The following is a 21139-nucleotide window of genomic DNA, read 5'->3' as shown; positions in this document are numbered from 1 at the left end:
CAACATTTGGCTGTAAGTGAGAAATCAAAATTCCCAACCATGTCTTTGCTTTACTATCCCTAATCACATCATCATCTGCATAATGGCATGGGCTGAATAATTTTGTTGCATTGAAGAGGCTTAAGTCAGGGAATCTTGCATTTAGTCCATCAATAACATTTTGCACATAATTTTGAGATAGTTTAATACAACTTTCAAGTGATCCATCTATAAATGGCCTCATTCCCTTAGATTTTGCAATATTGGGATTTGTATCATTTTGACGCGAAAAGGATAATCTCTAAGATATGAGTAATGTCATACAACTCTAAGCATCCAAAACTTAGTCATATGTCCATATTAGCATGTTACTATCACAACTCCACAAACAAGGGTCTTGTAGACTTTGTATGAAATATGAGAGATCAACTAAGGTTAAGATATTGACATCTATGAGCCTTTCAAATTGCAACACACTCTGAGTGTGTGTTATCTACTACACAGCAACCAAGAAGAAATTCCCAAACTTCTGCCCTTAAAGAGGAGAGCAATACCAGTTTTGATGGACTAGTAAAAGAATTTGGTGGTATTTCCTACTTCATCTGGAACTCAACAACTAAAACCAACGAAAGCCCAGAAAAGGCATGACAAGAGAGCAAACCAAGAAGCAAAACAATGTGGTGAGTGATCGGATGGTGGAAAACGAATTGCTTGAAGGTGTATCATCCCACACCATCAAGGAACCATAGGTGCAATCAAAAGAAGAAAACATGGCACAAGTACGAGCAACATTGGTAGTTAACAGAAGCAACAATGATATTAGGCAAGCCATTGTAAATTTCCGTAGAGGGAAATATAAGAATGATTTAGCCATTAATAGAATCGGAAAATGCTCTGGCCATCAACGTTGGATATGTAGTAATTTCCTAACCATAGGAAATAACTATTGATATGATGAGATGGATCATTGTTAAAAGTTGAGGATTTGTATTGAGACAATAATATGCAAAAGCATGAAACGTCAGTCTCTATTAATCTAAAGTTCATACCAAAGAGAGAGAGAGAGAGAGAGAGAGAGAGAGAGAGAGAGAGAGAGAGAGAGAGGACACAGGCAAAAGAAGAAGAAGAAGAAGAGTCTCTATTATCTAAAGTTCATACCAAAGAGAGAGAGAGAGAGAGAGAGAGAGACGATGCAAGTAGAAGAAGAAGAAGAAGAGTCTCTATTATCTAAAGTTCATACCAAAGAGAGTGAGAGACGACGCAGGTAGAAGAAGAAGAAGAAGAAGAGTCTCTATTATCTAAAGTTCATACCAAAGAGAGAGAGAGAGAGAGAGGACGCAGGCAGAAGAAGAAGAAGAAGATCGCTAGAGATGCTTGCAGGACATGGACAGAGATCTCGTACATGTGATCTCTTCACTCGCCCGTTCAGGTGGAAAGGTTATATCCATCTCTCCACCTACCTTCACACCTACAGAATTGGTGACTATGTCAACATCAAGGTGAATGGTGCCATCCACAAGGGTATGCCTCACAAGTTCTACCATGGACGCACTGGTGTTGTCTAGAACGTCACAAAACGAGTGATTGGTGTCCAGATGAACAAACAGGTGAACACTAGAATTGTGAGGAAGAGAATACATGTTCGTATTGAGCACATGCAACCCTCACGTTGCAAGGAGGATTTGATTGAAAGAATCAAGAAGAATGATCTGGTCAAGGCTGAAGCCAAAGCTAAAGGTGAGAAGATTTCTACTAAGAGGCAGTCGGAAGGGCCAAAACCTGGTTTTATCACTACCTTGGAGACTGTTACACCTATTCCATATGATGTTGTTAATGATCTTAAGGGGGCATATTGATGAAAGTTTCTTGTATTTTGTATTAGGTTTGAGCCTTTGTCAATTTTGTATCCTGAACTATGATTTTGATTCTTAATTGCTACTTCTACCATGATGTATCACCTATGTGCTTTTTAAGTGGTGTCCATGACAATGGAATTTTATGAAATCTTCAATGAGGATGGTTTAGTCTATTTTAATCTTAAAGAGAGAGAGAGAGAGAGAGAGAGAGAGAGAGAGAGAGAGAGAGAGAGAGAGAACTACCTTAGATGGGTGAGCAGGACTGTTGTAGGAGATGTTGCTAAATCTATGACTAGCAGGCAACGAGCAACAAGCTTTGAGTAGGGATAGTGAGCACTGAGCTGAGAACTTCCGGCAAGGTGCAAGGCTGAGGGAGCAAGGAACAAACAGGAGAAAAAGGGGGAAATGGGGGAAAAGGGGGGAAAGGGGGGAAAGGGAAAGGAAGGTCTTAGATGGGGAAACGGGGAATTGGGAAGAAATGATTCATAATTTAGACTCTATTAGTTTTTTTACCTTTTTGTTACACATCTGTGAGCCTTTCAAATTCCTACACTCCCAATGCAACCGAAACGTTAACATTATTCCTACTACCTAGGACTATCATACTATTGTATTGGTCTTAGTAAAATTTGACGATATTAGGAAATTTTAAGCCTTCATTTTTACATTTTCATAAAACATATGCCCGTCAAGATTGACGGTTTCATTTTTAAATTAACCTTCATATACGGTTAAATTTGCCAAAAACGTAGAGAGCAGGGATATTACGACGATGCGGACTCCTCTCGGCCTGGTGTGGATGTGTACCCTTATGGCCGGAAACCGTCTCCAACCAAGGTAGAAGCCATCTCCGCGATGAAGGGAGACTGCAAGTCGATTACGGAAGTCCGGAGGTTCTTGGGAGCTTGTGCGTTCTACCACATTTGGATCCCGCATTACGCCCACATCGCGGAGCCACTCTACAGGTTGTTGAAGAAAGGGCGCAAATTCCAGTGGAGCGGGGAGCATACGGAGGCGGTCCGAAAAATGAAGGAAGCACATGCTACGGCACTGGCGCTCCGGAAAACGGTTTACGGAAAGGATGTTCCGATTTTTGTAATCGTAGACACGAGTCCGACCGGGATAGGATGGGTGATCAACCAGAAGGATGAGAACGGTGCGAGGTTCCTTGGTTCGATGTGAAAGTACTCAGCGAGCAACAACGAGGATACGCCCAGGTTAAATGCGAACTCTGGGGTATCATTTCAGCGGTGAAGGCTGACAAAGACTACCTGATCGGGACAGAGGTGAGAATAGAGACGGACTGCCTACCGATCCTCGGTATGGTTTCCGGATGCGCGACACCGGACCTGGCGATGTTCAGGTGGATCGCGTACATTTAGTCCCTAAACCTGGAGCTACGACACATTTCCGGGAAAGACAACACCATGGCCAACATGCTTTCGAGAGCGAGGTTTGATGACAAGGGCGGCATGGTTTCGGAGGACGAGGAAGTCGACGTGGACTTCTTCGAGACGACGAGAAAGGAGAGCACTCCGGCGCTTAACGAGTTCGACGAGGGCAGGTACGACAGGGAGTGGCTCCAGATTGGCAGGTTCTTGAAGACGATGATACCGAATGCGGCGTGGACAAAGGAAGAGGCTAACCGGATCAGGAAGAAAGCGTACTGATTCTTCCTACGGGACCAAAGCATATGGAAGCACCCGAAGAAGCGAGACGACGTCCCACTTTGGGTAGTGGCAAGGAAGGAAGAGCAAGAGGCATTGTTGACGGCGTACCATGATAGTCCTTGGGCCGGACATCGCGGGACATGGGCCACGTTCGAGAAGCTGAAGGAGAAGTATTGGTGGCCGGGACTATACCGGGACGTGCATCAGTTCGTGACGACTTGTGAAAGTTGCCAGATGCACTCCATAATCCGACATCGGGATGAGCTGCACCCGACTTACTTGTCGACCGTTTGAAGTGGACGGTGGATCTGGTGATGATGCCGATGGGAGTAGGGTAGAAGCGGTACCAGGTGCTAGCACGAGAGGACCTGACGAACCAGGTGGAGGGCCGCACATTGTAGAACAAGACAATCACGGTCGTGTGCCTGTTCTTGATCGAAGAGGTGGTATGCCGGTACGGGTGCGTAGGGAAGATCATAGTTGACCGGGGAGAACTGGACGCTCAAGAGGACGAAGACCTATTTGATCGGTTGGGGGTTAAACTCTCCCTCACCACGGCATACAATCCAGAGGCGAACGAGAAGGTGGAATGCGGGCAGGGGCCAATCGTAAAAGCGATAGTACGGGCATGTAGAGGCTAAGTCGGAAATTGGCCGCGACTCCTGTCTTATGCATTGTGGGCGGACTGAACTACGCATAGTTCGGCAACCGAGTTCATGCCGGTAGAGTTGTTAGTGGCATGAATCCGATAGCTCGAACAAAGACCGGACGATGTGGAACAAGCAATGGCGAAGCTGCGTACGGCGAGGGAAAGGAGCAAGGGACAATTCGACTGCATTCACTGGCTGCGATCAAAGAAAATTGAGGAAGGTGACTGGGTTTTGGTCTACGACAGCAGCCTCGACAACCAGCACAAGGCGATGCAAAAATTTGCGAGGTGGTTCGGGCCTTACGCAATGACAAGCGCGTACGGGGAGGGAAAGGAGCAAGGGACAATTCGACTGCATTCACTGGCTGCGATCGAAGAAAATTGAGGAAGGTGACTGGGTTTTGGTCTACGACAACAGCCTCGACAACCAGCACAAGGCGATGCGAAAATTTGCAAGGAGGTGGTTCGGGCCTTATACGGCGACAAGCGCCAACAACAATGGCACCTACCATCTCACGGAGCTCGACGGAACAAGGATAGTCGTGCCGGTGGCCAGGAAGAGGATCAAGGCATTCAAGAAGCGGCATGAAGACGAACCAGACCCATAGAGCGTGGATGACAGTGACGACTGGATCGGGGAGGACGACAATTCGGAGAACGAATGATGAGAACGGGCCGGTTCTCTTTGGCTAAGGTCTAGTTGGCGCATACCGGTGGATGCGCAGTTTGGTGGGGGTGGATGTCGAGGAGAAAACCGTCCAGAGCCGGAATCCGCGAATTGTGTGCGTGAACCGGCCCTTACACGCGAGCACAAAGTTTGATGTATTGTACATAGTTAGGTACAGACCGGTCGATGCGAATATCCTAGGTAGCGCGTATTCATTAGGTAGGAAATCTAGGAGTATCTCGATCCGAAAGGACAAAGAATAATGGTGGTGTGACCGGTTCTAACGTCTTTCCCTCCTTGGGCTATAAAAGAGAGGAAAAGGGGCAGAGTTGGGATCGCGTTCTGTCGAGGACGAAGTGCTGTCGGACTAGGACCGAGCCCTTCTCCTTTGTCCTCCTCTATTGTTGCTCTGTGTAGGTTTTCAGGAGGGTGCCTCTGCTTCGTGGAAAGCCCGAGTGCTTCCGGCAGAGTCTCCGTCTCACGTTTCTGTGTGTGCGTGTGAGTGTTACAGTGTTGTCGCTCACTAGCCTACCGGTTGTAACCCTAATCATATATATATATTCGTCTTGTTTTTTTTTTCATTATCAAATCAGTTGCGAGCTCTGTGTATTTGAGTGTGTGTGTGGCTCGGCCATTGTTCCTGCGTCGCACCTCCTTCTGTTCGGTTATTCCTCGGTTCAAGGCCCCCGTGGTCCCACCTTTGTCTCTCCCGCGCAAGCAGAACAACACGACAACATATCAAAGAGATGTTGAGAAGCGAGAGAAAGCCGATGACACCATTTGCAATGCCATGTAATGTTTTATGGGGGCACTCGACACGAACAAGGGCTCGGTGGTTGACGATGCTATCCCGTCGTGGGTGCCTATCCCCGATACGTGGGCCTTTGTAGAAAGTAAGGGCATGTTCTATGTTCACCATACGGTCATGACAACGAGTGTGGAATGGTAGATCATCGGTGGGTGGAGCCAAGATGTAAGAGACGTTTAGGGTTTAGGGGTTTCAGAGGGGTGTAGGGTTTAGGGGTTTAAGAGGGGTGTAGTGTCTAGGGTTTAGGGATTAGGGTTGATGATCTTGTGCTCGTAACAAGGCGCGTAGTGTTTAGGATTTAGGGATTAGGATCATCGACGGGTAGAGGTACGTGAAGAGGAACACCAAGCTTGATTTGAGCGCACCCGAATTGAAGACGAGGTAGAGGAATGGGAGAGGGAGATGACATGATTAGGAAGAGGGGGTTAGATAAACGAGAGGGGTAAAGGGAGGGAGGAGATTAACATACTAATTAAAAATAAAGTGCAAGAGAGAGAGAGGGAGGGAAGGAGGGAGATTAACACATAATTAAGCCTAGGATTAAAAATAAAAAAAACGCGGTTAAAGACATAATTAAAATTTAAAGACGAGGTGTAAGGGGAGGGGAAAGGATTAACATACTAAGCCTAAACATAAACACTAATGGAAACGATGAACTCATAAATATAATAAGAGAAAAAGAACATAATCCAAAAACTAAAACATAATCATAAATTTAGAAACATAAACCTAAAAACAAGGTAAGGCCAGGGTAGTGTGTGTGTGTCTGTGATAGAGAGAGAGTGTGTGGAATAGTTGATCATTGACGGGTGGAGGTACATGAAGAGGAACACCAAGCCTGATTTGAGCGCACCCGAATTGAAGACGAGGTAGAGGAAGGGTAGAGGGAGATGACATGATTAGAAATAGGGGGTTAGATAAAAGAGAGTGGTAAAGAGAGGGGATTAACATACTAATTAAAAATAAAGTGCAAGAGAGAGAGGGGAGGGAAGGAGGGACATTAACACATAATTAAGCCTAGCATTAAAAATAAAAAAAACGCAGTTAAAGACATAATTAAAATTTAAAGATGAGATGTAAGGGGAAGGGAAACTATTAACATACTAAGCCTAAACATAAACACTAATGGAAAAGTTTAACACATAAACATAATAAGAAAAAAAGAACATAATCCAAAAACTAAAACATAATCATAAATCTAGAAACATAAACCTATAAAGAAGGTAAGGGGAGGGTAGTGTGCGTGTCTGTGAGAGAGAGAGAGAGAGAGAGTGGAATAGTTTATCATCGACGGGTAGAGGTACGTGAAGAGGAACACCAAGCTTGATTTGAGCGCACCCGAATTGAAGACGAGGTAGAGGAAGGGTAGAGGGAGATGAAATGATTAGGAATAGGGAGTTAGATAAAAGAGAGGGGTAAAGTGCAAGAGAGAGAGAGGAAGGGAAGGAGGGAGATTAACATCTAATTAAGCCTAGGATTAAAAATTAAAAAAACGCGGTTAAAGACATAATAAAAATTTAAAGACGAGGTGTAAGGAGAGGGGAAAGGATTAATATACTAAGCCTAAACATAAACACTAATGGAAACGATTAACACATAAACATAATAAGAGTAAAAGAACATAATCCAAAAACTAAAACATAATCATAAATCTAGAAACATAAACCTAAAAACAAGGTAAGGGGACGGTAGTGTGTGTGTCTGAGAGAAAGAGAGAGAGAGAGTGGAATAGTTGATCATCGACGGGTAGAGGTACATGAAGAGGAACACCAAGCTTGATTTGAGAGCACCCGAATTGAAGACGAGGAAGAGGAAGGGTAGAGGGAGATGAAATGATTAGGAATAGGGAGTTAGATAAAAGAGAGTGGTAAAGAGAGGGGATTAACATACTAATTAAAAATAAAGTGCAAGAGAGAGAGGGGGAGGGAAGGAGGGAGATAAACACATAATTAAGCCTAGCATTAAAAATTAAAAAAACGCAATTAAAGGCATAATTAAAATTTAAAGACGAGGTGTAAGGGGAAGGGAAAGGATTAACATACTAAGCCTATAACATAAACACTAATGGAAAAGTTTAACACATAAATATAATAAGAAAAAAAGAACATAATCCAAAAACTAAAACATAATCATAAATCTAGAAACATAAACCTATAAAGAAGGTAAGGGAAGGGTAGTGTGCGTGTCTGTGAGAGAGAGAGAGAGAGTGGAATAGTTGATCATCGATGGGTAGAGGTACGTGAAGAGGAACACCAAGCTTGATTTGAGCACACCCGAATTGAAGACGAGGTAGAGGAAGGGTAGAGGGAGATGAAATGATTAGGCATAGGGAGTTAGATAAAAGAGAGGGGTAAAGTGCAAGAGAGAGAGAGGAAGGGAAGGAGGGAGATTAACATATAATTAAGCCTAGGATTAAAAATTAAAAAAACGCGGTTAAAGACATAATTAAAATTTAAAGACGAGGTGTAAGGAGAGGGGAAAGGATTAATATACTAAGCCTAAACATAAACACTAATGGAAACGATTAACACATAAACATAATAAGAAAAAAAGAACATAATCCAAAAACTAAAACATAATCATAAATCTAGAAACATAAACCTATAAACAACGTATGGGGAGGGTAATGTATGTGTGTCTGTGATAGAGAGAGAGAGAGTGGAATAGTTGATCATCGACGGGTAGAGGTACATGAAGAGGAACAACAAGTCTGATTTGAGCGCACCCGAATTGAAGACGAGGTAGAGGAAGGGTAGAGGGAGATGAAATTATTAGGAATAGGGAGTTAGATAAAAGAGAGGGGTAAAGTGCAAGAGAGAGAGAGGAAGGGAAGGAGGGAGATGAACATATAATTAAGCCTAGGATTAAAAATTAAAAAAACGCGGTTAAAGACATAATAAAAATTTAAAGACGAGGTGTAAGGAGAGGGGAAAGGATTAATATACTAAGCCTAAACATAAACACTAATGGAAACGATTAACACATAAACATAATAAGAGTAAAAGAACATAATCCAAAAACTAAAACATAATCATAAATCTAGAAACATAAACCTAAAAACAAGGTAAGGGGAGGGTAGTGTGTGTGTCTGTGTGTGTGTGAGAGAGAGAGTGGAATACTTCATCATCGACGGGTAGAGGTACGTGAAGAGGAACACCAAGCTCAATTTGAGCGCACCCGAATTGAAGACGAGGTAGTGGAAGGGTAGAGGGAGATGACATGATTAGGAATAGGGGGTTATATAAAAGAGAGGGGATTAACATACTAATTAAAAATAAAGTGCAAGAGAGAGAGAGGGAGGGAAAGAGGGAGATTAACACATAATTAAGCCTAGGATTAAGAATAATAAAAACACGGTTAAAGAGATAATTAAAATTTAAAGACGAGGTGTAAGGGGAGGGGAAAGGATTAACATACTAAGCCTAAACATAAACACTAATGGAAAAGTTTAACACATAAACATAATAAGAAAAAAAGAACATAATCCAAAAACTAAAACATAATCATAAATCTAGAAACATAAACCTTTAAACAATCTAAGGGGAGGGTAGTGTGTGTGTGTCAATGATAGAGAGAGAGAGAGAGATGAAAACATAATTAAGACTATGATTAAGACTAAGATTAAAGCTAAAAACGAGATTAAAAATATAGTTAAAAATTAAAAAGAGCGGTAAGGGGAGACGAGGGGATTAACATCCTAATTGAAAACAAGATTAAAACCTAATTAAAAGGGAGAGAGAGAGAGAGAGAGAGAGAGAGAGAGAGAAAGAGAGAGAAAGAGAGAGAAACATAATTAAAACATGTAGTTATAATTAGAAAAAATTACATGGGGTTTGGGGGGGGGTTGGGGGGCATGGTCTAATGCTACTGGCAAACTAGTTTCGCCCCTATGGGCTCATTAATGCCATAAGACCATGAGTGGAGTTGAGGGGGTTTATATAGGGTTTAGGAGGTAGGGGTAAGGTGGATGGTGGAGGGTGTGCTATGTGCACAATCCAATGGTGACTTTGATGTTTGGGCAAGCTCCACGAAGTTGCTCAGTCGTTGAATTAGCCGATTTTACCCTCCACCATGATTTGTTTCCATTGGCCATTCACCTTTCCTATAAATATCATAAGAAATTAGATTAATTTCGGACCCGTGGTCAATTAAGACCATGACCAGATCTTCAAGGTTTTCAATCTTTACGGGCGTCTCAGTTGTTGTTCTTGCCCAATGTTGTAGCTTTTTAACTCTTTTGACTTCTCCTCAAAAATTGTCGTCGCAATAGCTTGTGTACCAACAATGGAAGTGCTTGGTTCACCTTTGAAGACTTCCATCGTTGCTTTCTTTACTTCACTTCCTAGGTTTTCGACAGCTTCAATACTTTGTCGTTTTCTTTTAATTCTATCTATTATTGCATCATGAAATTCTTTTTTAGCTATGCCCAAAAGTTTCGTCAAGGAAAGTTCCACTTTGCTATCTAAAATTCTTTCTACCAATACTTTTTTTTAAATCTGTTGAAGCTTCAATATTAGATAATAATTTGAACGAGGGACTCTTCTTATCCTTGCCCTTTTCAAAGTCAGGGCTTACCATTTTTGGACTTTCTGTCTCCCTCTTTTTAGCGCTTCGTAGCTCCCTCTTCTTGTTATCTTCATTTTCTGCCCATTTTCGTTTCTCTTCCATGATCACTTCATGGGCTTGGGTTGTTGCAACCTTTGTGAAAGCTGAGAGGCCATCCACTAGCTCTTCCCAACTAATATTACTTTGGACAACATCACCTCCAGACTTCAACTTTTCAAACTCAATTTTATCCTTTCCCGCAACTTTCAATATACATGGCCAAAATTCAAATTCAGATCCTCCTTCACCAACATGGATGACTGTAGTTGTTGTGTCCTAGTTGTTTCCGCATCTTCGATGATCCTTCTCATACCACCTCTTCTAAAGTTAGTTCAGAGAGGTAATTGAGTTTCAGAAGAATGAATCTTACCATCGTTGAAGAATATCAGCCCTCTTTCTATTGCTTCTTGATAGTTTTCACACCTCTTGAATGGTCGACGCAATCACACCATATGCATCTTCTTTCATAATCTTTTTGGGGTTGCGAGGATTTTTCTTCTTGTAGCTTTGCAACATGTAATGAAAGATCTTTTATACCTTTGATAAGATCGTTGTCGTGAAAATCTGTCGTTATGTGCGGATCGTGAGGCAGAACCGACGGGGTTATGGACGGGAAGGAAATAGGGCTCACATGCACAACACAAGCAAGGCTTACACAAACAAGGCACAAATATTCGAACGTGTTTGTAAAAAGGAGAGGTGCATGGAAAAGCCCGAATCAACCCTTAGTTACAAGGCAAACGAATGCACGTGAGGAAGGCTTACACACGGACACACGCAGAAAAGGCTTACTTACACACATGAGAGACAAAGTTTCGAATGCCTTTGTGAAAAGAGAGGTGCATGGGCAAGCCCGAACACTCCCTTGTTACAAGACACACGAACACAGAAGGAAAAGGCTTACTTACACACATGAGAGACAGAGTTTCGAATGCTTTTGTGAAAAGAGAGGTGCATGGGCAAGGCCGAACGCTCCCTTGTTACAAGACACACGAACACACAAGCAAGGTTTACACACGGGAGACACAATTTCGAACTCCTTTGTGAAAAGAGAGGTGCATGGGCAAGCCCAAACGCTCCCTTGCCACAAGTCGCACGAACACACAAGCAAGATTTACACTAACACACAAGACACGATTTCGAACGCCTTTGTGAAAGGAGAGGTGCATGGGCAAGCCCGAAACGCTCCCTTATCACAAGACACACAAACAAATAAGCACAAACGACGATAACATATAAGACACGTAGGTGAAACCAAACATTAGTTTATTACAATATAATAGATTCTCTTATAAAATAAGAATTAATTTTACAACGGGTTTAATATGATAATGAGAGATAATTTATAAAGGAAGGGGGAAGAGAGGTGGAGGAAAGAAGAGAGTGGAATATAGAAGAAGGTGATCCTTTGATGATGATGCCTCTCGATGTTGTTGATCCTTCTTCTTTTACCTTCCAATTGAGTAGAGCTTCCATGTTCCTTTTGCCTCCCCCCCTTCTTCACTAGAGAATTTATAGGTTTAGGATTGCATGCCTTTTTCCCCTAAAAAAAAGCTTGTCTATATGAGTCGACTTTTCTTTTCCTCACTATTTCTGTTTTCTCACCCCAAATTTCACATGCAAAATATTTGGAACGCACTTTGTGTTAGCTTTCTTATGCAGCTTTTCTTTTCTAATTTGAACATCTGACGAGGAAATTATGAGGTTTTTTCTCTACTGTGCTCCTCATATCCACGCATGCTTCTTCTTTTTCTCCATCTTTTTCTCTACATTTGTCTACTTTTGAAAACCGCCTCTAACTTAATATTCATCATTATTTATTGTAAGGTTCAATCATTTGACCTTTTATTTATAAGGAATTATCTTTGGCAAAATGAAAAAGTATTTTTGCTACCAATAAAGTTGACTTCACAATACTAGTTTATTTAAACTACTATTTTGCTTCTTTTCGAGGGTGGTTTCACAATATGTGTTAGAAACATCACGACATCGTCCATCACCATTTCAGGTACCTTGGAAATAGTTGACGTCCCTAATAGTTGTATTCACTTCATCTTTCATACCCCCGACAATCGAAAGATCTTCACACCATTGGGCTCTTTTGCTGATTCCGTTACAAGCTTCATGTACTTGATTCCAATCGGACACTAGACCAGTGGATGTAGTCCAGTCTTCAAGGAATGCAACCAATTTTTCTCGATAGGATCAGTCTGATGCCTTCAAGAATAATATGACCTTCTCCGGTTCCAAAAGAGTCCTTTCGGTCGTTGTTCATTGGTTATACCGAGCTTCAAGTTATTTCAACAACTCCATCACCGAAATCTTCTTGTCCTCTTTGTCCACCCAATCTAGGAAACTCCTCCTTGATGCTCACATTGTATCACCAAGTATGTACTCATTTAATAAAGCTTGCTCAAATTCAACCCAATCATTAGAACTGGTTGCGAGTTCAGAGACTCTATTTCTCAAAGGGAGTTCAACCATCCTCACAAAATTCATTTGAACATCATGTTGATTTAATCCTGTACTACCCATCTCATTAACATATTCTTGTAAGAATTTATATATTTTTACCTTCAAAGAGACCTATTTTCTCAACAAGCTTGTCAATAGCATGATCTATTCGTTGAAGACCAGTTGCATGTTCTTGACTTTGCATCTTTCTTTTAATCATTTGTAGCACTACGTTGATTTCTGGCTCCACAACACTAATTGTTGGTTCTCCATCTCTCTTAGCTTCCCTTGTTTCACGTCGGGTTCACCAATGTGATGTCGATCTCGTCGTACGAGAGCAAACAGAAAAGAAAATCGTGAATCTAGGAAGTAAGCATCGGGCTTCTTGTCAAGGAAAGAGGAGAAACGAAAATAGAAATTGTATTGATATATCAAGATGATTACAATAGTCTTTTTTGTCTATCTAATTACAATAGTATTTGACATCTACTAGTATCCCCCCCTTGATAAGTTTACTCTTCCCCTTTTTATATATGAGGAAGGTGGGTGCATGAGTGCCAAGTGTCACCCATGCATGAAAAAGTGGGTGCATGAATGACAAGTGTTACCCATGTATTAGGAAGGTGGATGCATGAGTGCCAAGTGTCACCCACGCATATGAGGCACCTACATTATTGGGTAATAGCTTTAATAGCTAAAATACTTGATAGAAATGTACTTTGAAAAAATATTTAGCTTAATAAGTGGGTAATAGCTTTAATAGCTCTAATAGCTCAATAACTATAATAGTTATAATAGTTATAATAGCTTTAATAACTATAATAGCTTTAATAGTTAATAGTGATAATAACAAGTGTGTTGATAATAGGTATTCGCTTTAAAATATTCTACTTGATATTATGTTTTATCGTAGATTCAACTAGCTATTATCATCCTATGGTGAATGTGCTTCACAAGCTTATTAGCTATCACTTAGCTAATCAGGCATTTACAAATATTTGAATCAGTTTGTATAATTTGATAGAGGTTATTTTCTCATCGTGGCACGAAAATGTCACGACAATGTGCAAGACATTCTTGATGCAAGTTTGTTCACCTTCTTTCCTGAATGGGATGTGTGGTGTCGTCTCCCGTCTCTATGAAGCCTAGTCGATCAAGTGTGCGCAAATCATTGAACCACTCTTCATGGGATGTCATGTGATGTGAGGCACTAGAATTGATGAACCACAAGTTTTCCGAGTTGGAGGTGCTCGTGGAGTCCGAGACAGAAATAGAGTTTGCCTTATGTTTCATTACGAATAGCCCACCATAGTCGTCGTATTCGGAGTTGGTGGTGTAGTTTGTGAGTTATCGGCTTGTTGAAGTTGACTCACTACTTTGGCACTCCTTTTCGTGGTGGCCGATTTGGCTGCAATAGTTCCAAGTAGCGGGCCACGTTTTCCGACCTTGTTCGGCATGGAAGCTCCCCCTTCTTCCGAAGGTTCCTCGATGGCTTCCATCTTGTTGTCGAAGGTTTGAGTTCCGTTCGTGAGATGGGTCGAATCGACCTCTTCTACCACCTCGACCTCGCCCTTGGCCACCATCCGAATTCGAGAAGAACATTTGTCCTTCTGACATCTTGGTCTTGGTCTAGATGGGGTTCTCTTCGACCGATAACATTGGTTAAAGGTCGAAGAAAGAAGGAGGGTTTTCCCTCGCTAAGATTGCCATCCTCAATGAGTCGAATCATCTTGCGAGGCCGCCCAAGCATGCCTGAACCATCTCGTCTTCGTTGACGTTTATGTTCATGGAGCCAAACGAGTTACAAATGGTCTTTATCTTGGCGGTGTAGTCACCGACACAAACATATCTTTTTGCCGAATGTTGTTTAAGTCTTGTCGGAGTTGAAGCTTTCGGGTGGGGTGGTTGTGTTGGTGGCGAACATTTTCTTTAAGTTCTCCCACGCCTCTTTAGGCATCTTGGCGTCTCAAATGTGGCTAAGCATTTGGTTGTGGACACATGTTGCGAAGCAATACATAACTCTACTTGCCGCTTGCTCCCATGTTGAATAGTCGTTGTTCTTTGGGTCGGGTCGATTTTCTTGTGCGCTGTTGATGTAGCTCCAATACCTTTGGCCGACAAGGTATTGGTTCATCTTGTACTTCCAAGATGAATAATTGCTCTGGTCTAGCTTTTCACTAGGGAGTGAGCTACCCATTTGTGTGTTCATGTTGATTAGTGTCTTCTCTTCTTGGCTTTTCTTACTACAGTAGCCAATAGCCGGATTTGTTGTCAGCGTCTCGAACACACAATCACGAAGAGTCGGGTGGGCTTAGTGGATGTGCTAAACCACACACTCTGATACCATGTTAATAATTAGGTAATTAAGTACATGTTAATTAGTACCTAACTATGTGATTAAGCTAAGTGGAAGATTATGTGATATGTGGTTGTATGTGTGTGTGAGAGGAAGAGAGAGAGGAAGTTACACTTATGAACACAAAGAAAAGATGGGGGATGATTTATTATATTAAAAAGCATAATGAAATACAAAAATACCCACAATGAGGTATATATAGATCTCATGTGCAAGGGTGCACATGGGTGAGAAGAATATTGGTACAGAGGTGTAAGTCCTATATTAAATGTACTTAGGAGTGGAGGATCTAGAATATTCCACTTAAGTACAAGGTCCTATTTAACGATTTATAGTCAACACTTCTAACTAGATTCTATCGAGGTAACTACAAAGTTACATGGTTGACTAAATAACTAAACCTAGTTGAGCTTGATATCTCAACAATCTTCAACAAATAGCTATAGAAAAACAACAACAACACGGGGAGCTGACGTTATTTGTGCAACAACTTGAAGCAACTATTGTATCATTACAACAAGAAGGATCAAGCACTCAAGAGACTCCCAAAGAACCCAAGATCGGTCTTCATATGAAGTTTGATGGGACCCGACCACAGTTTAGAGGATTTCTTAATCAAGTACGTTTAGTGATTCAAATGCATCCTTCTCGATATCCCAATGATGCATCACGAGTGAGACTAGTACGCACGCTACTTAGTGGCACGACTTTGGCATGGTTAAAATCTCTCTATTAGAAAAAATCTCTCCCTTGTTAAATAATTTTGAAGAGTTTATTAGCGAGTTTAAAGCTTGTTTTGGAGATATCGATAGCGTTAGGACGGCAATCAACAAAATCCGAAGATTATGTCAAGGTGATCGGCTGACCTCAGCTCATTCTATGAATGTTTGTCTTCTCACCACTGATATTCCTTGGGATGACCAAGCATTAATGGAGCAATTTCGTTATGGCCTATGTAGTGATGTCAAGGATTTACTCTTGACTTTCCCCGAAGAACCAAAGTCATTGACAGAAGCAATCAATCGCGCAGTACGATGTGATAACCGCCTTTTTGAACGACGTTCTGAACGTCAATTCCAAATGCCGAGGACAAGATCAGAACCTACCTACGCTTCAATTGTAACAAAAACTTTCCCAAGGGAGTCATCTAATGCGTCTCCAGCAAATACTCACACTCCAATGGAAATCGACACCACACATCATCACGGACCATTATCGGAAGAGGAAAAGCCGCGACGCCGAGCAAATCGATTGTGTCTTTATTGCAGTGGACTGGGGCATATTGTAGTGAATTGTCCCCATCAACCAAGAAGATAGGTAAATCAAATAACGACTAGTACTAATAGTACTAAACCTGAGTCTATTTCTCTAGGCGTGTTTGATAGTCCTAATAGTCCAAGCCTTTCAAAAAAATTTGAAATCTTTAGTCAACTAGAAGAAGAGTTAAACGATTAAGTCCAGCCAAAATAGGAGCCATTTGGTTGGACAACCCTAGATCTATGCAACCCATTAGTGCTTCCATTCCCTCTAAGCAAGTTTGCAATGTCTTCCTATCTCAAGTAATTATTAGTACTAAAAGTCCCTCCAATACATGTCTTAGCACTCATAGATTCTGGAGCTAATTCTTGCTTCATGGATAAGAATTTCGCCCAAGCTCATAAGATATCCCTACGAAAACTCCTTGCCCAGCCTCTATAGTAGTCATTGATGGCCAATTAGTGTTGTCCTAAATAATTTGGTGTGTGTAGTATCGTTTAATATAATTAGTAGCCCAGAACATCCCATTGTTTTGGGGTTTCCATGGTTCGAATTACACAATCCATACATAGATCGAACAAGAGAAATCATGTATCCACAACCCCAAGAATCATCTCATAATGTTTCAACCATTTCGCTACATCAACTACGTGAGGAAGGATGCAAGGAATCCATGTTTGTATTCGCAATATGAGTGAAACCTTCCAACACCGCTAAGGAGGATTCAACAATTCAGATTCCAAAGAAGTATCATCATTACACCGACGGTTTTGATAAGGTATGTTAGCCGGTCAAGTAAGAGTCAAACAAGTGTGAAAGAGTCGGAGTCGAAAATGTTAGGAGAAACACAGAGTTAGAGTCGGATCAACGAGGAGGATCAATGAGTTAGCATTTTGCCGACTAAATAAAAATATATACATATATTAGAGTTAGTTAGAAGTTTTTGGTTAGTTCTTGCCAACAAGGTAGTGTAATTCTTGATGAGTCTGTCTTGTAACACTATCGTTCAAAGTTGAGTTTAATATAGTTATTAGTTAGTAGAAATCTATGTTGTGTATTCTTTGAGTAATCTATTGTTCTATTCATCTTAGTTATATTTTGCTCATAATTATATTATGCCAATTAGTTGATCACGATATATTTATATGGTATCGTAAAACTACATAGGAACCTAGTTCGTATTCCATTCGTAATTCCACAATTTCTTGATAGAACGTTTGACATGGAACGTTCGACACTGTCGTGCTATAGGTCTCAGTAGTTGACTGTAAGATGAACAACACAATAATTTTGGCACGCCCAGTTACATCTGTATTCAACAGAGAACAAGCTAAAATGTATGTTGTCTAGGCCGAAAGCACCAGTTGGTTGCAAACATCCTCGCACACGCTCAACAACTCAACGTGTAGCAGAGGATCCTATCGACAATTTTCAATCTACGCAACAACAACATGTTGGTCGGGAGTGTTCTTCGATTCCTGATTTAACTGAAAATTATTCGGACGAAGGTCAATCTAAACAGGTTTCTTACTCGGACATCTGGGGTCACGACAATATGCCTTACCATTACTTGAAGTATCAAGATTGCGTTGAGGTAGAAACACACATTAAGGATTTCTTCACAACATGGGAAATTAACCATGGAGCTCAGTGACAGTCGGCGTGAAAGGAAGATAAGTCTAAAATTGTTGAGTTTGCTTTGTCCCTGTTGGCTGATTTGTTGGCAAATTGGTTTGCCCAGAATGGTCTCAGAGCGTTCGAGTCCTTCGACCAATCAACTACCAAATTCATAGAACTGTTTCATCGACAGATCCCGCAAAAAGATTTGATTGGTCAGTTCTATGCTACATATCTGGAACAACATGAAACGGTGTTACAATTCGTGATCCGTTTTCAGAATTTACAACTTCAAATCTCGAAGACAATTCTAGATGAAGAATTAAAGGATATATTCCTCGAATCAATTCAGGAACCTCTTTGAACAACTCTAGCAGTGTTCGATTTTTGAAATCAATCGATCGATCAGGTGATTGATAAGGCGTTAGCTATGGATCAGACACACAAAAATAAGAACATTGGAAGAGCTCCGATTTCGGCAAGCGATTCAATGTACGACTTGTGTCAACATTGGACATTCGACAATGGAATGCAGTATGCACACCCATTGTACAATATTTCATTCTAAAGCTCATTCCGTGGACCAATATGAATATAATGTGCTAAACAAAACAATAGCCTCTGTTTGACAAATTTATCCTGAAAATCCTTATCATGAGAACAAGAATTAAACAACTAATCGATCACAAGAGGATGATCGTTACGATGATAGATATCACTTGGATCAGCGGGATGATTTTCAGCGTGATGACAATCGAAGAAATGATAACAATCATAGCCAAGATGAGTATCGACATAACGACCGTTCTGAAAATCGGCAGAGTGATCATTGCCATGACGGTCGTAATAATGACCGTGATTATTCACCTCAAAGAGATAATGGTAACCGACAACTGTATAGAGGCGATCAATCGCTATCACGAAGACAAAAAGTCTAATAATTTTCGGCGGGCAGAGGATAAATCGTCAGAGAAATCGATGCTTCAATGATAACAAGAAGCCCAAGGGGTCTCGGCAATTTCAGCATGAGACTCGGGAGAGAGAAAATTCCGATTCGTAGGATGCTTGGCGTCCTCAATATTAAATTGGTGAATCAATGGTTCATTGGTACCGAATTGTTACATATGCAGGAAAGACGATCATTATGCAAATGAATGTCTTACAAGAGAAAAAGGGAAGGCACCAACCATTAATATGGTTGTGCCCAAAATTCAACAAGTGACCACTCGTAGCAAAGGAAAACAATCGGAGTGGGAATTACAAGAAGCGGTTCGGTAAGCCGCTAAGGATGGGTGGAAGAAGCTAATAAAGATAATGTCTGTTACGATCATAGGAGGATGACCGTTACGATGATAGATATCACTCGGATCGGCGTGATAACGAAGAAATGATAACGATCATGGCCGAGATGAGTATTGGTGTAATGAGCGTTATCATTCATGACGGGATGAAGATCTGCAGAACGACTATTTGCAGGATAATGAGATATCAAACAAGGAGCAACTAGTCACTCAGTCTGACCCGTTATTGGTGCACGAACAGGAGGAAACCTCGAAAATTTTGGCAGATTTCCAAGTATCACTACCTTTGGCAGGTTCACTAAAGTTAGTGCCTAGATTTACAAAGAAGGAGGCAACTCTTATTGCACAAAAAGACATCGAACAAGTATCGGTTAATTATAGTCATCCAAGCACTAGTCCTGTCAAATCATGTTGTTGCAAGTTGCTCAACTCCTGTCAAAGTTGGAGCTTTTTGGTTGTGGTGCTTGCAGCAAAAATCTTTTTTAGATTTCCCCAAGAATCCTTCGGCGTTTTCGCTCAAAAGCTGTTCGCCCACACAAGACGCGAAGCAGTAGAGAACTCTGCTTGCTGACTGTTCCCAAGCCGGGAAGTCTGTGTGTGACGAATCGGGTGTTGTGTCATTTGCTCCGTCAACATAGCTCCAATATCCATGCTCGAGGAGGTACTGGTGCATCTTGTACGACTAAGACGCGTAGTTGTTTCTGTCGAGCTTCTTGGTCAGAAGCGAGCTAGCCATGCCTCTATCCATTTTGTTTTCCCTGTTCTTTACAAATATTAGGTTTTCTTCTCGAGCTAAGGTCGGCTGCGGAGATTCTCCACCCTCTCGCTCTGATACCATGTGACAAGAACAATGTGCGGAAGCAACAGAAAGCAGAACGTAGGAAAACACAGGTTTAATGGAGAGCTTGGACACACAGTACGCGGGAGAGACAGAGAGAGAGAGAGAGACAATACACACACCTCTATTCAAAAAATAATACTCAGTCTGTACATAGGATGTGCTTAGTGAGAACTTTTATACAAGTCCATACGAACTAACTGAAGTACTGACACGTACTTCAATGCTCATCAATGAGCTCTACACAAACTCCAAAATATATTCCTACACGGAATATCTTTCAAACAGCCTCGTGGTTTACGCACCACTACGGCTTCTTGTTGCGCACCGGTTTACGCACCCGATTTATGCACTGGTCCGGATTAACTGAACGGTCCCAACCAATCCAGTGCTCAGCTTGCATAGCCGATCCGGCCAATGTCGAGCTTGTATCTCAACAATAAGCTTGGATTTACCAAGTGGGATGCATGTCCTTTTTGGTTAAGGATGGCCGACACAAGCACAGTTTGGCCACTCGGTTTAATTCTACAATTATATGTCATTCTAGAGGACCACACTTTTTAGATATCAGCAGTGGTGCTTAATTTGGATGCTTCTAGAGCATATCCATTACTGCTAGGCCGATCGTGGTTAAAAACGACAAATATTAAGCAAAATTGGAACAAGAATGTGCTAACATTAAGAAAGGGAAAAAGTAAGATTCGGATATCAACTTAGGACAACGTCAGTATGGCTCATCAATGTCTATCGGTCCATGTAGAGTTTGTCAATATGATGGAAGGGTTGGATGAAGCCGAGGAATATCGGTATTTTAACGACAACCCAAAGGTCATTCGACTATTCGAAGTCAACATTTTGCAAATGCTCACTATCGATACTTCAAGAACTGAATTTAGGCGAGGCCAACACCAATGCTAAACCTAAGACTATACTGATAGCCAAAGAAATGTTGTCAGTTGATAAAGAGGAATTGAAGAATTTATTGAGACAATACAATGATTTCTTCACTTGGTCCTTTGAAACATAAAAGGATTAGATCCAACATTTTGTCAACATCAGATAAATTTACACAAAGATACAAA

General features: G+C 41.3%; 1 pseudogene across 1 annotated transcript; it reads left to right on the top strand.

The window, feature by feature from the left end:
- Positions 1–1238: 1238 nt before the first annotated feature.
- On the top strand, positions 1239–1911 carry LOC147865100 (large ribosomal subunit protein eL21x/eL21w pseudogene; annotated as a pseudogene). Its single transcript, XR_015529685.1, has 2 exons — positions 1239–1266; positions 1314–1911. The product of XR_015529685.1 is annotated as a large ribosomal subunit protein eL21x/eL21w pseudogene (transcript).
- Positions 1912–21139: the final 19228 nt, after the last annotated feature.

This window comes from Azolla caroliniana, unplaced genomic scaffold (genome assembly GCF_043228905.1).
Source record: "Azolla caroliniana isolate FFs.n. ecotype wild unplaced genomic scaffold, voAzoCaro1.0.p SCAF_4, whole genome shotgun sequence".
In the NCBI taxonomy this organism is placed as follows: domain Eukaryota; kingdom Viridiplantae; phylum Streptophyta; class Polypodiopsida; order Salviniales; family Salviniaceae; genus Azolla; species Azolla caroliniana.
This window is presented reverse-complemented; position numbering and strand designations above follow the sequence as displayed.